Genomic DNA, 13,064 nt, shown 5'->3' with positions numbered 1-13,064 from the left:
GGGGACCGCCAGGACATCGGCAACTGGAGGCCCATAGCGCTTGGCAACACCATCGCCAAGCTGTACGCCGGGGTGCTTGCTGACCGCATACTATCTTGGGCGGTCAGCGGGAAGAAGATGCACCCGGCTCAAAAGGGCTTCCGGGAGTTCGAGGGGTGCCACGAGCACAACTTCACCCTTCAGGCAGCTGTTGACGAAATGAGACGCAGACGTTCCCGAATCGCACTGGCTTGGCTTGATCTACGGAACGCGTTCGGGTCCATCCCGCACCAACACCTCCAGAACACCTTGAGGAGGATGGACTTGCCTGAGGAGATGAGGAGGACCGTGGAGGAGTTGCAGAAGGGCTCCACGGTCGTGAAGACGGCCAGCGGCGACACCGGCGTCATCGACATCTGCGCCGGTGTCAAGCAGGGGTGCCCGTTATCACCGACCATTTTCAACTTGGGAATGGAGCCGGTGATACGGGCGGTCGCTGGTGAGGCAGGCAAGTCCGGAGTCGTCGTCCAGGGGCAGAACATCGCCATCCTGGCCTACGCGGACGACTTGGTGCTGGTGGCCCGGGACCAGGAGCACCTGCAGCGCCTGCTGAACATCGCGGGAGAAGAGGCGACCGCTGCAGGTCTACAGTTCAAGCCAAGCAAGTGCGCAACGCTGGACCTCAACTTTTCAACCAACCAGCCCGTGCAGCCGTCCCAACTCACCATCCAGGGGGCGGCCATTTCCAGCCTGAAGGACGGCGAAGCGTACCGGTACCTCGGGGTCCCGTTCGGGTTCCATGTGGACCAGACCCCCGAGGAGGACCTGGTGCGCTTGGGCGAGGACGTCAAGAAGATCGACGAGTCACTCCTCGCCCCGTGGCAGAAGATCGCCGCGACCAACATCTTCCTTCTGCCCAGGCTGGAATTCATCTTGCGGGCTGGTAACGTTAAAAAGAAGAACTTGACTGACATCGACAAGAGGCTGAAGGCCTGCGCAAAGGGCTGGCTCCATTTGCCCAAAAGGGCATCGCCTGAGATGGTCTTCATTGGCCATCAACACGGCGGCGCAGGTCTTCTCCCTCTTTCCGACTTGACTGACATATTGACCATCGTGCAGGGATATCGACTCCTCCATTCCCGTGACCCCAACGTGAGAGTGCTCGCCTGGGGTCGCCTGAAGGAGGTAGTGCGGAGGAAGCTGAGGAGACCGCCAACCACCGGTGATCTCGCGGAGTACCTTAGCGGTAGTCTACGGGATGACTTTGGAAGGGAAAGCGGCGACTTCAGTTCCCTCTTCACGCAGGTTCGCTCCGCGTCACGCCGTATCGCCGCGCGCATAGGCTTGAGCTGGAGATGGTCGGACGAGCTAAGGGAGATGCAGATTTCGTTCCGGGACATGAATGACGGGGCTGAAGACCGCCCCCCCTTCATCAGGGTTCCTCCGAAGGCCGTAAGGCAACTGACGGGTGCCCTGAAGATCGCGGTGCGGCGCTACTACCTGAACAAGGTAAGCGCCAAGCCCGATCAAGGGAAAGTCATTCGTGCCTCGGCGAAATCTGAAGCCTCCAATCACTTCCTGGCAGGAGGGAGATACACCAGGTTTTGTGATTGGAGGTTCATCTTTAGGGCTCGGCTCGATCTGCTCCCGCTCAATGCCTGTCGCCGTTGGGAAACCAACGGGGACAAGCGGTGTCGGCGATGTGGCTACGCGGAGGAGACCCTGCCCCACGTCGTTAATCACTGCACGATGCACTCAAGGACGTGGCAGCATAGACATAATGCTGTCCAAGACCGACTACACAGGGCTCTGATTGGACGCCGGGGAAAAGGTGACGATGAAATCAGAGTCAACAAACAAGTACCTGGCACTGACTCGACTCTTAGACCAGACCTGGTTATAACTAACCAGGCCGACAAGACTGTGACATTGATCGACGTAGCAGTGCCGTTCGAGAACAACGAGGGAGCTCTGCTGGCAGCCAGGACCGCGAAGGAGGAGAAGTACGCCGCCCTGGCAGAGACCATCCGCCAGCAGGGATACCGGTCATCGGTCGCCGCCATCGTCGTGGGAAGCCTGGGGACGTGGGACTCGCAGAACGACCCCGTCCTGAAGTCCCTGGGCCTACCTCGACGATTCTGCACCACCATGCGGCGACTGATGGTCAGCGACGTCATCCGCTGGACCCGGGACTGCTACGTCGAACACATCACGGGACATAGACAGTATGAAGACGGCTCCGGAGGCTGAAAAGGAAAGGACAAAAGTGAAGTCGTGTAAAATCATTTCCCCCCCTCTTTCCATACTTCTTCATTGTAAAACCTTTCTCTGTCCCCTTTCTCTTTTATTTACTCTATGAGCCATAGTGTATGAATGGCCACGCCGTGGTGTATAAACGGCCCCCCCCAAAAGTGTAAACCCTCCCCGTGAGAGACTTAAACATATAAAACATTTTATAAAAAAAAACACTCGTGCGAGAAGCCTATATTATTATAATATTTCCCCAAAACAAAGGGGCAAAAAGACTTGTTCCCCGGCTCCCTCATTTGGAGGGAGCCGGTCATGTATAAATTATATATTAATTATAAGTTGCTTAAAACTCTGTATGAAAGAATTTTCAAATAAACATTTTAAATCTGTTCTTATCAGCTTAATATCTGATACGTCCCGCATTGCGGGACCAGAATATTAATCTGATTTTTGGACATTGGCGGGGTACCCGGAGTTTACTCCATCCCTGCCGCGGGTTGGCCCGGCATTGCAGTACCGTCGGGATCGGCCCATCATTAAAAAGGTCCACTTAAAAGCTGATGAGAACAGATTGAAGCTTAAATCTGTTCTTATCAGCTTAATATCTGATACGTCCCGCATTGCGGGACCAGAATATTAATCTGATTTTTGGACATTGGCGGGGTACCCGGAGTTTACTCCATCCCTGCCGCGGGTTGGCCCGGCATTGCAGTACCGTCGGGATCGGCCCATCATTAAAAAGGTCCACTTAAAAGCTGATGAGAACAGATTGAAGCTTAAATTGATCCGCGAAAATTATTTATTTTCGCACTTGCAAATTTCAGGCGATCCGGCTGGAAAAATATTCGCGAAATTGCATTTTCGCGGAGAGAAGCGATTTTATTCCATGCGAGCGGAGCAAAAGTAATGTAATCCAAATTGAAGCAGCACAACGAAGTATTAAAAGGAATGAATTATTAAAAGGAGAGAAACTTGGGAAGAAAAAAAATCCCATCTGAAGAGAGTCGTCGTCACTTTAAAGTGTAAGTGTAACAATAAATATAATTTTGTGAAAATAATGCAATTATTTTTTCTGCTTTCAATGCAACGTCAACAACAACAACGTCTTGTCTCCTCAGTATTCCATCATTGGAGACGACGACAACTGTTGAAGAGAGGCGCCGGATCACGTTTCAAACTTTGGCGTGTGACGCCCCTTCCTTCCAGCTGTTTACCTCCCCCCCCGAAGAGATGGCGCGCGCGCGCTCCCGGCAAGGAGCGTCATTCAAGACGACCCGACGCGAATCGACTCGCGGAAATAGGCGAGTTCCACTCTTTTACCTTAGTTTTTGAACACCAATCTTTCCACAGAATTTATGCGAAGATAATTCTTGTAAAAGGAGTGTGTGTTTGATGAAAAAAAATTGAACGGAAAAGAAACTCAATACATCGGAGGAAACGACCGATCGCGAGCACTCGGGAAAAATTGGAAAAATCTTTGCAAAAAAATTTTCAGAAATTTTTTGCGAATTTCGCGGAAATCGATGCCCATTTTCGCGATATTTTTCGAGAAAATGGAAAATATAAACAATGGAGAAATCTGGTTTTCCATCTTGTGCAATTGAAAGCGCCACTTTTTTACAGCCTTTTCGATTCCTATTCTCCGATTTGAAGAAAACCCTAATTTGTTTATATTTGAAGAAACCCTAATTTATGTATTTATTTATTTATAAGGAAAGCGTATTTTTACTAATGACGATTAATGCAAAGTAAGTGAACAGCACACGATTTTAAATCTCTACCACACAGGAAGTGAAGTGAAGAGGAAGCCCGTTTTTCGAAAAACTGTCGACCACTGAATACTGGCGAAAAGGGCCCTTTATTACCGTCCTGGATGCCCCCCTCCATTTTCGGAATGTTTGAAAATTGCGCCCGACCTTTCCCGGGAAGCGGGGAGAGAGCTTGCAATACGTCTCGTGTGTCGCTCACAGAGATGGCACGACCTAGCGAAGGACTCCGCGTTGCAATTTACTGTCTCGCCTCCGGACTCCGGGGACGCAATTGCTCCGGCCGTCCTGCCCCCCGCGCCCCCCCAAAACTTTTCTTGCTGCAGGAAAACAAGGAAGCCTTCGGAAACACCCCCGCAGGATCCTACGCGAATTCTCCCCGACCAATGCCACCCCGCGGCGCCTACGCCAATCCTGCGCCCTCCGCCCCAAGTGCTCCGGGGTCGTCCCTACACATGTAAATATTGCAGAAAAGGGCTCCCTTATCGCTTCTCGGCCTTATGGCTAAGATCAAAGTGTAGTATCTGTTCTTATCAGCTTAATATCTGATACGTCCCGCATTGCGGGACCAGAATATTAATCTGATTTTTGGACATTGGCGGGGTACCCGGAGTTTACTCCATCCCTGCCGCGGGTTGGCCCGGCATTGCAGTACCGTCGGGATCGGCCCATCATTAAAAAGGTCCACTTAAAAGCTGATGAGAACAGATTGAAGCTTAAATTGATCCGCGAAAATTATTTATTTTCGCACTTGCAAATTTCAGGCGATCCGGCTGGAAAAATATTCGCGAAATTGCATTTTCGCGGAGAGAAGCGATTTTATTCCATGCGAGCGGAGCAAAAGTAATGTAATCCAAATTGAAGCAGCACAACGAAGTATTAAAAGGAATGAATTATTAAAAGGAGAGAAACTTGGGAAGAAAAAAAATCCCATCTGAAGAGAGTCGTCGTCACTTTAAAGTGTAAGTGTAACAATAAATATAATTTTGTGAAAATAATGCAATTATTTTTTCTGCTTTCAATGCAACGTCAACAACAACAACGTCTTGTCTCCTCAGTATTCCATCATTGGAGACGACGACAACTGTTGAAGAGAGGCGCCGGATCACGTTTCAAACTTTGGCGTGTGACGCCCCTTCCTTCCAGCTGTTTACCTCCCCCCCCGAAGAGATGGCGCGCGCGCGCTCCCGGCAAGGAGCGTCATTCAAGACGACCCGACGCGAATCGACTCGCGGAAATAGGCGAGTTCCACTCTTTTACCTTAGTTTTTGAACACCAATCTTTCCACAGAATTTATGCGAAGATAATTCTTGTAAAAGGAGTGTGTGTTTGATGAAAAAAAATTGAACGGAAAAGAAACTCAATACATCGGAGGAAACGACCGATCGCGAGCACTCGGGAAAAATTGGAAAAATCTTTGCAAAAAAATTTTCAGAAATTTTTTGCGAATTTCGCGGAAATCGATGCCCATTTTCGCGATATTTTTCGAGAAAATGGAAAATATAAACAATGGAGAAATCTGGTTTTCCATCTTGTGCAATTGAAAGCGCCACTTTTTTACAGCCTTTTCGATTCCTATTCTCCGATTTGAAGAAAACCCTAATTTGTTTATATTTGAAGAAACCCTAATTTATGTATTTATTTATTTATAAGGAAAGCGTATTTTTACTAATGACGATTAATGCAAAGTAAGTGAACAGCACACGATTTTAAATCTCTACCACACAGGAAGTGAAGTGAAGAGGAAGCCCGTTTTTCGAAAAACTGTCGACCACTGAATACTGGCGAAAAGGGCCCTTTATTACCGTCCTGGATGCCCCCCTCCATTTTCGGAATGTTTGAAAATTGCGCCCGACCTTTCCCGGGAAGCGGGGAGAGAGCTTGCAATACGTCTCGTGTGTCGCTCACAGAGATGGCACGACCTAGCGAAGGACTCCGCGTTGCAATTTACTGTCTCGCCTCCGGACTCCGGGGACGCAATTGCTCCGGCCGTCCTGCCCCCCGCGCCCCCCCAAAACTTTTCTTGCTGCAGGAAAACAAGGAAGCCTTCGGAAACACCCCCGCAGGATCCTACGCGAATTCTCCCCGACCAATGCCACCCCGCGGCGCCTACGCCAATCCTGCGCCCTCCGCCCCAAGTGCTCCGGGGTCGTCCCTACACATGTAAATATTGCAGAAAAGGGCTCCCTTATCGCTTCTCGGCCTTATGGCTAAGATCAAAGTGTAGTATCTGTTCTTATCAGCTTAATATCTGATACGTCCCGCATTGCGGGACCAGAATATTAATCTGATTTTTGGACATTGGCGGGGTACCCGGAGTTTACTCCATCCCTGCCGCGGGTTGGCCCGGCATTGCAGTACCGTCGGGATCGGCCCATCATTAAAAAGGTCCACTTAAAAGCTGATGAGAACAGATTGAAGCTTAAATTGATCCGCGAAAATTATTTATTTTCGCACTTGCAAATTTCAGGCGATCCGGCTGGAAAAATATTCGCGAAATTGCATTTTCGCGGAGAGAAGCGATTTTATTCCATGCGAGCGGAGCAAAAGTAATGTAATCCAAATTGAAGCAGCACAACGAAGTATTAAAAGGAATGAATTATTAAAAGGAGAGAAACTTGGGAAGAAAAAAAATCCCATCTGAAGAGAGTCGTCGTCACTTTAAAGTGTAAGTGTAACAATAAATATAATTTTGTGAAAATAATGCAATTATTTTTTCTGCTTTCAATGCAACGTCAACAACAACAACGTCTTGTCTCCTCAGTATTCCATCATTGGAGACGACGACAACTGTTGAAGAGAGGCGCCGGATCACGTTTCAAACTTTGGCGTGTGACGCCCCTTCCTTCCAGCTGTTTACCTCCCCCCCCGAAGAGATGGCGCGCGCGCGCTCCCGGCAAGGAGCGTCATTCAAGACGACCCGACGCGAATCGACTCGCGGAAATAGGCGAGTTCCACTCTTTTACCTTAGTTTTTGAACACCAATCTTTCCACAGAATTTATGCGAAGATAATTCTTGTAAAAGGAGTGTGTGTTTGATGAAAAAAAATTGAACGGAAAAGAAACTCAATACATCGGAGGAAACGACCGATCGCGAGCACTCGGGAAAAATTGGAAAAATCTTTGCAAAAAAATTTTCAGAAATTTTTTGCGAATTTCGCGGAAATCGATGCCCATTTTCGCGATATTTTTCGAGAAAATGGAAAATATAAACAATGGAGAAATCTGGTTTTCCATCTTGTGCAATTGAAAGCGCCACTTTTTTACAGCCTTTTCGATTCCTATTCTCCGATTTGAAGAAAACCCTAATTTGTTTATATTTGAAGAAACCCTAATTTATGTATTTATTTATTTATAAGGAAAGCGTATTTTTACTAATGACGATTAATGCAAAGTAAGTGAACAGCACACGATTTTAAATCTCTACCACACAGGAAGTGAAGTGAAGAGGAAGCCCGTTTTTCGAAAAACTGTCGACCACTGAATACTGGCGAAAAGGGCCCTTTATTACCGTCCTGGATGCCCCCCTCCATTTTCGGAATGTTTGAAAATTGCGCCCGACCTTTCCCGGGAAGCGGGGAGAGAGCTTGCAATACGTCTCGTGTGTCGCTCACAGAGATGGCACGACCTAGCGAAGGACTCCGCGTTGCAATTTACTGTCTCGCCTCCGGACTCCGGGGACGCAATTGCTCCGGCCGTCCTGCCCCCCGCGCCCCCCCAAAACTTTTCTTGCTGCAGGAAAACAAGGAAGCCTTCGGAAACACCCCCGCAGGATCCTACGCGAATTCTCCCCGACCAATGCCACCCCGCGGCGCCTACGCCAATCCTGCGCCCTCCGCCCCAAGTGCTCCGGGGTCGTCCCTACACATGTAAATATTGCAGAAAAGGGCTCCCTTATCGCTTCTCGGCCTTATGGCTAAGATCAAAGTGTAGTATCTGTTCTTATCAGCTTAATCCCCTTAACTTTCTTCTTTTTCGCCCGCCAAATTCAAATTTTTAAATGAACAGATCTACCGCTTTTGGACCTTTCTAGCCTCTCTGAGGAATCCCGGACGGGCCCCGACCAACGGTAAGCCCCCCGGGACACTCCCAGAGGGAAGGGGCAACAGGACACTAGGCGCCTGCTCTGCCCAGTAGCCCCTCTTTCGACCCCCGATGGCCCCACGGTCCATTGCCTCTTCAAGGCGGACCGTGGGACCCACCGCCCCCTCAGGGCTCCCCGGTCGCTCACGGACCGTTCCCCACGCCCACTTGGGGTGATAACCTCCCCGGGCTCGACGCCGGGCCCCTAAGGCCCGGCGCAGGCCCCCGCCCCCGGTGCACCGCCGGGTCCCTTCAGGACCGGTAGGCTGAGCACCGGACGTTCCCCGGCCCCCGGTGCACTGCCAGGTCCCCTCCGGACCGGTAGCTTGAGCACCGAGGCCCCCGGACCCCCTCAGGGCCCCCGGGAGCACCCTCCGTCGATCCCGTACGGATCGGCGCAGAGCGGGTGATTTGAACGGCGCGCGGTTTCCTTTTCGGCCGCGACGCCGGTCAAGCGACCGTTCGGCGCGCTTCACGCCCGATCGGTTCGATTGACCCCCTCCCCCCCGTCCGGTATTTGTGGAAGACTTCATCTTCCACAAAACCGTCATTTCAAAACCCCGGTAAATTCAAATTTCCTCCCGATCCCACCCATACGGGCCGAGAAGCGGGTTGAGCGCCTTCAGCGCCATCCCTCGGCGGCCGCCTGGACTTCATTCAGGTGGACGCCACGCGCTTAATTTAAATTTGTATTTTTGAAAATTTTCGTTCCGCAGTCCCTCAGACCGCGGAAAAGCCCTCCGTCGCCCCCCTTGGCCTTCAGCATTTATATCTTTTGAATTTTTTTGTGTCCTTAAAAGGACAATTTTCAAAACAACGTTCCACGGTCCTTCAGGCCGTGGAATATCGTCCGCCAGGCCCCGTTTGTGCCATGACTTAACGCCCTCCCATGCCCCCACGTCCTCCCCGTAAAAACGGGGGGGCGGGGGCCGTTAGAAAAGCACCATCGCGTGCTAGTTCCTCCGCCCCCCCCTCCTCCTCTCGCACTCCGCGGAGGAGGAAAGTCGAGGCGTCAGAGCCCGACTCCTCCCCTCCCCATACACCACCGGACGGCGCGTCCGAAAGCGCTTCGGCGCGTAGGACGCGTCGCCCGCGGAAAATCATACACTATGGCTCCCCCGTTTCTTCTTCTTCTTCTTCTCCATCCGGCGTCCGAAAGCCTTCCCTTGAGACCTTCTCCCCGCTCTCGGACGTCACCTATTCTCCCCCCAAGTCCCGTTCTTCTTCCCCTCTCTCCCTCGACGACTTCACGACGCCTCCGGATTCTTCTTCGTCCAGACGTCCGGCGCTGGATTCTCCCCCCCCGATTCCCCCGACTGCCCCCGCCCCCCAAACGACTGACAGGGTCCCGGCGCTTCTCCTGACCGGCACCGCGGTGTCGGCCAGGAGAATCGACAATCAACTTGTGGTTTACTTTCCCGTGGCGGACACGTTAACCTGCACCGAGGTGGGATGCAGCATGTCCTTCCGCGCTACGGAGTGGACGGCGATGCGGAGAAGTCTCGTCCGGCACCTGATGGAGCAGCACGGCCACCGACTCACGTCGGTGAACGCCTGCTCCATCTGCGGTGGGACTATCGGCCGCAAGCCGTCCACTCATCCCTGCCTCAAAGGGGGGATACGTAAGGCTGCGGACGGACGTGTTGCACTCTCGCATCGGTGCGGGGCATGCGATTTCGCATGCGCTACCCGTCGCGGGCTTGCGAACCACATGGTGACCCACAAGAGACCTCCCCCCTTGATTGCCCCCCTTCAGGAGGCAATCGAGGAGACAGTTAGATGCACGACGCCGCCCAACGTGACCGAGGCGCAACCCTCCGATCCAGACGCAGCAGCAGACGCTCCGGCCGAAGACCTGGCGCCGGGGCAGCCTCCTGAAGTCGGTGACCTTAACGACACCGGGTCACCGCCGCCTGTGGACGCAGCAACATCGCCGCCGCCAGCTCCAGACGCAGCAGAAGGAGCACCACGACAGGTCGAGCCACCGATACAGCAGAAGGAGAAGCTGTGGCTCGACCGACTGGCCAGCACATCCGGCCAGTCATGGGAGGAGTTCGAGGTCGTGGTGCAGGATCTGGTGGCCACCACCCAGGCGGAGAGGAAGAGGGAGGCGAAACCTGCGGACGGAGGGGAAGCTCCTCGGCCACGAAACGTCGTGCACAGACAACCACCAAGACGCAGACAAGTAGCTGACTACGACGCGAAAAAGGCGTCGGACATACAGAAACTCTTCAGGAGTCATCCCAGGAGGGCAGTGGAGAGCATCCTGTCCGATAAGTCACCCTATTGCGACATTCCCGCGGAGGAGGTGGAAAAGCATTTCCGCCAAGTCTACGGGAATGTCGGGATGGGGGGCTTGGAGGACGAGGGTGACGACTCGGTCTACCGTCGCACGACGGAGACCGAGAAGAAACTGCTCCTCGAAAGGATCACTCCTGAGGAAGTGACGAGACGCATGTCTAGAACCAAGAACACCGCCCCGGGCCCCGATGGCCTCACCTACGGCGACCTGAGGGCGGTCGATAGACATGGACGAATCCTCTCTTTTATCTTCAACAGATGCCTGAAGGAGGCCAGGACACCGGCCGCGTGGAAGACCTCTCGGACTGTCCTCCTGCACAAAGGGGGGGACCGCCAGGACATCGGCAACTGGAGGCCCATAGCGCTTGGCAACACCATCGCCAAGCTGTACGCCGGGGTGCTTGCTGACCGCATACTATCTTGGGCGGTCAGCGGGAAGAAGATGCACCCGGCTCAAAAGGGCTTCCGGGAGTTCGAGGGGTGCCACGAGCACAACTTCACCCTTCAGGCAGCTGTTGACGAAATGAGACGCAGACGTTCCCGAATCGCACTGGCTTGGCTTGACCTACGGAACGCGTTCGGTTCCATCCCGCACCAACACCTCCAGAACACCCTGAGGAGGATGGACTTGCCTGAGGAGATGAGGAGGACCGTGGAGGAGTTGCAGAAGGGCTCCACGGTCGTGAAGACGACCAGCGGCGACACCGGCGTCATCGACATCTGCGCCGGTGTCAAGCAGGGGTGCCCGTTATCACCGACCATTTTCAACTTGGGAATGGAGCCGGTGATACGGGCGGTCGCTGGTGAGGCAGGCAAGTCCGGAGTCGTCGTCCAGGGGCAAAACATCGCCATCCTGGCCTACGCGGACGACTTGGTGCTGGTGGCCCGGGACCAGGAGCACCTGCAGCGCCTGCTGAACATCGCGGGAGAAGAGGCGACCGCTGCAGGTCTACAGTTCAAGCCAAGCAAGTGCGCAACGCTGGACCTCAACTTTGCAGCAAACCAGCCCGTGCAGCCGTCCCAACTCACCATCCAGGGGGCGGCCATTTCCAGCCTGAAGGACGGCGAAGCGTACCGGTACCTCGGGGTCCCGTTCGGGTTCCACGTGGACCAGACCCCCGAGGAGGACCTGGTGCGCTTGGGCGAGGACGTCAAGAAGATCGACGAGTCACTCCTCGCCCCGTGGCAGAAGATCGCCGCGACCAACATCTTCCTTCTGCCCAGGCTGGAATTCATCTTGCGGGCTGGTAATGTTAAAAAGAAAAACTTGACCGACATCGACAAGAGGCTGAAGGCCTGCGCAAAGGGCTGGCTCCATTTGCCCAAAAGGGCATCGCCTGAGATGGTCTTCATTGGCCATCAACACGGCGGCGCAGGTCTTCTCCCTCTTTCCGACTTGACTGACATATTGACCATCGTGCAGGGATATCGACTCCTCCATTCCCGTGACCCCAACGTGAGAGTGCTCGCCTGGGGTCGCCTGAAGGAGGTAGTGCGGAGGAAGCTGAGGAGACCGCCAACCACCGGTGATCTCGCAGAGTACCTTAGTGGTAGTCTGCGGGATGACTTTGGAAGGGAAAGCGGCGACTTCAGTTCCCTCTTCACGCAGGTTCGCTCCGCGTCACGCCGTATCGCCGCGCGCATAGGCTTGAGCTGGAGATGGTCGGACGAGCTAAGGGAGATGCAGATTTCGTTCCGGGACATGAATGACGGGGCTGAAGACCGCCCCCCCTTCATCAGGGTTCCTCCGAAGGCCGTAAGGCAACTGACGGGTGCCCTGAAGATCGCGGTGCGGCGCTACTACCTGAACAAGGTAAGCGCCAAGCCCGATCAAGGGAAAGTCATTCGTGCCTCGGCGAAATCTGAAGCCTCCAATCACTTCCTGGCAGGAGGGAGATACACCAGGTTTTGTGATTGGAGGTTCATCTTTAGGGCTCGGCTCGATCTGCTCCCGCTCAATGCCTGTCGCCGTTGGGAAACCAACGGGGACAAGCGGTGTCGGCGATGTGGCTACGCGGAGGAGACCCTGCCCCACGTCGTTAATCACTGCACGATGCACTCAAGGACGTGGCAGCATAGACATAATGCTGTCCAAGACCGACTACACAGGGCTCTGATTGGACGCCGGGGAAAAGGTGACGATGAAATCAGAGTCAACAAACAAGTACCTGGCACTGACTCGACTCTTAGACCAGACCTGGTTATAACTAACCAGGCCGACAAGACTGTGACATTGATCGACGTAGCAGTACCGTTCGAGAACAACGAGGGAGCTCTGCTGGCAGCCAGGACCGCGAAGGAGGAGAAGTACGCCGCCCTGGCAGAGACCATCCGCCAGCAGGGATACCGGTCATCGGTCGCCGCCATCGTCGTGGGAAGCCTGGGGACGTGGGACTCGCAGAACGACCCCGTCCTGAAGTCCCTGGGCCTACCTCGACGATTCTGCACCACCATGCGGCGACTGATGGTCAGCGACGTCATCCGCTGGACCCGGGACTGCTACGTCGAACACATCACGGGACATAGACAGTATGAAGACGGCTCCGGAGGCTGAAAAGGAAAGGACAAAAGTGAAGTCGTGTAAAATCATTTCCCCCCCTCTTTCCATACTTCTTCATTGTAAAACCTTTCTCTGTCCCCTTTCTCTTTTATTTACTCTATGAGCCATAGTGTATGAATGGCCAC

At 53.4% G+C, this 13,064-nt stretch overlaps 4 non-coding genes and 1 pseudogene across 4 annotated transcripts; all 5 read left to right on the top strand.

The window, feature by feature from the left end:
* Positions 1-2,574: 2,574 nt before the first annotated feature.
* LOC139689755 (U2 spliceosomal RNA) lies at positions 2,575-2,768 on the top strand. Its single transcript, XR_011701387.1, has one exon. It is a non-coding gene; the product is annotated as a U2 spliceosomal RNA (small nuclear RNA).
* A 14-nt stretch (positions 2,769-2,782) lies between these two features.
* Positions 2,783-2,966, top strand: LOC139689757 (U2 spliceosomal RNA). Its single transcript, XR_011701389.1, has one exon. It is a non-coding gene; the product is annotated as a U2 spliceosomal RNA (small nuclear RNA).
* A 1,513-nt stretch (positions 2,967-4,479) lies between these two features.
* On the top strand, positions 4,480-4,672 carry LOC139689825 (U2 spliceosomal RNA). The gene has a single exon (XR_011701429.1). It is a non-coding gene; the product is annotated as a U2 spliceosomal RNA (small nuclear RNA).
* A 1,513-nt stretch (positions 4,673-6,185) lies between these two features.
* On the top strand, positions 6,186-6,378 carry LOC139689824 (U2 spliceosomal RNA). The gene has a single exon (XR_011701428.1). It is a non-coding gene; the product is annotated as a U2 spliceosomal RNA (small nuclear RNA).
* Positions 6,379-7,891: 1,513 nt separating this feature from the next.
* LOC139689772 (U2 spliceosomal RNA) lies at positions 7,892-8,025 on the top strand (annotated as a pseudogene).
* Positions 8,026-13,064: the final 5,039 nt, after the last annotated feature.

This window comes from Hetaerina americana, unplaced genomic scaffold (genome assembly GCF_022747635.1).
Source record: "Hetaerina americana unplaced genomic scaffold, ioHetAmer1.1.p SCAF_270, whole genome shotgun sequence".
Lineage (NCBI taxonomy): Eukaryota > Metazoa > Arthropoda > Insecta > Odonata > Calopterygidae > Hetaerina > Hetaerina americana.
Note: the sequence above shows the minus strand (reverse complement) of the source record. Positions and strands in the feature narration are given on the sequence as shown.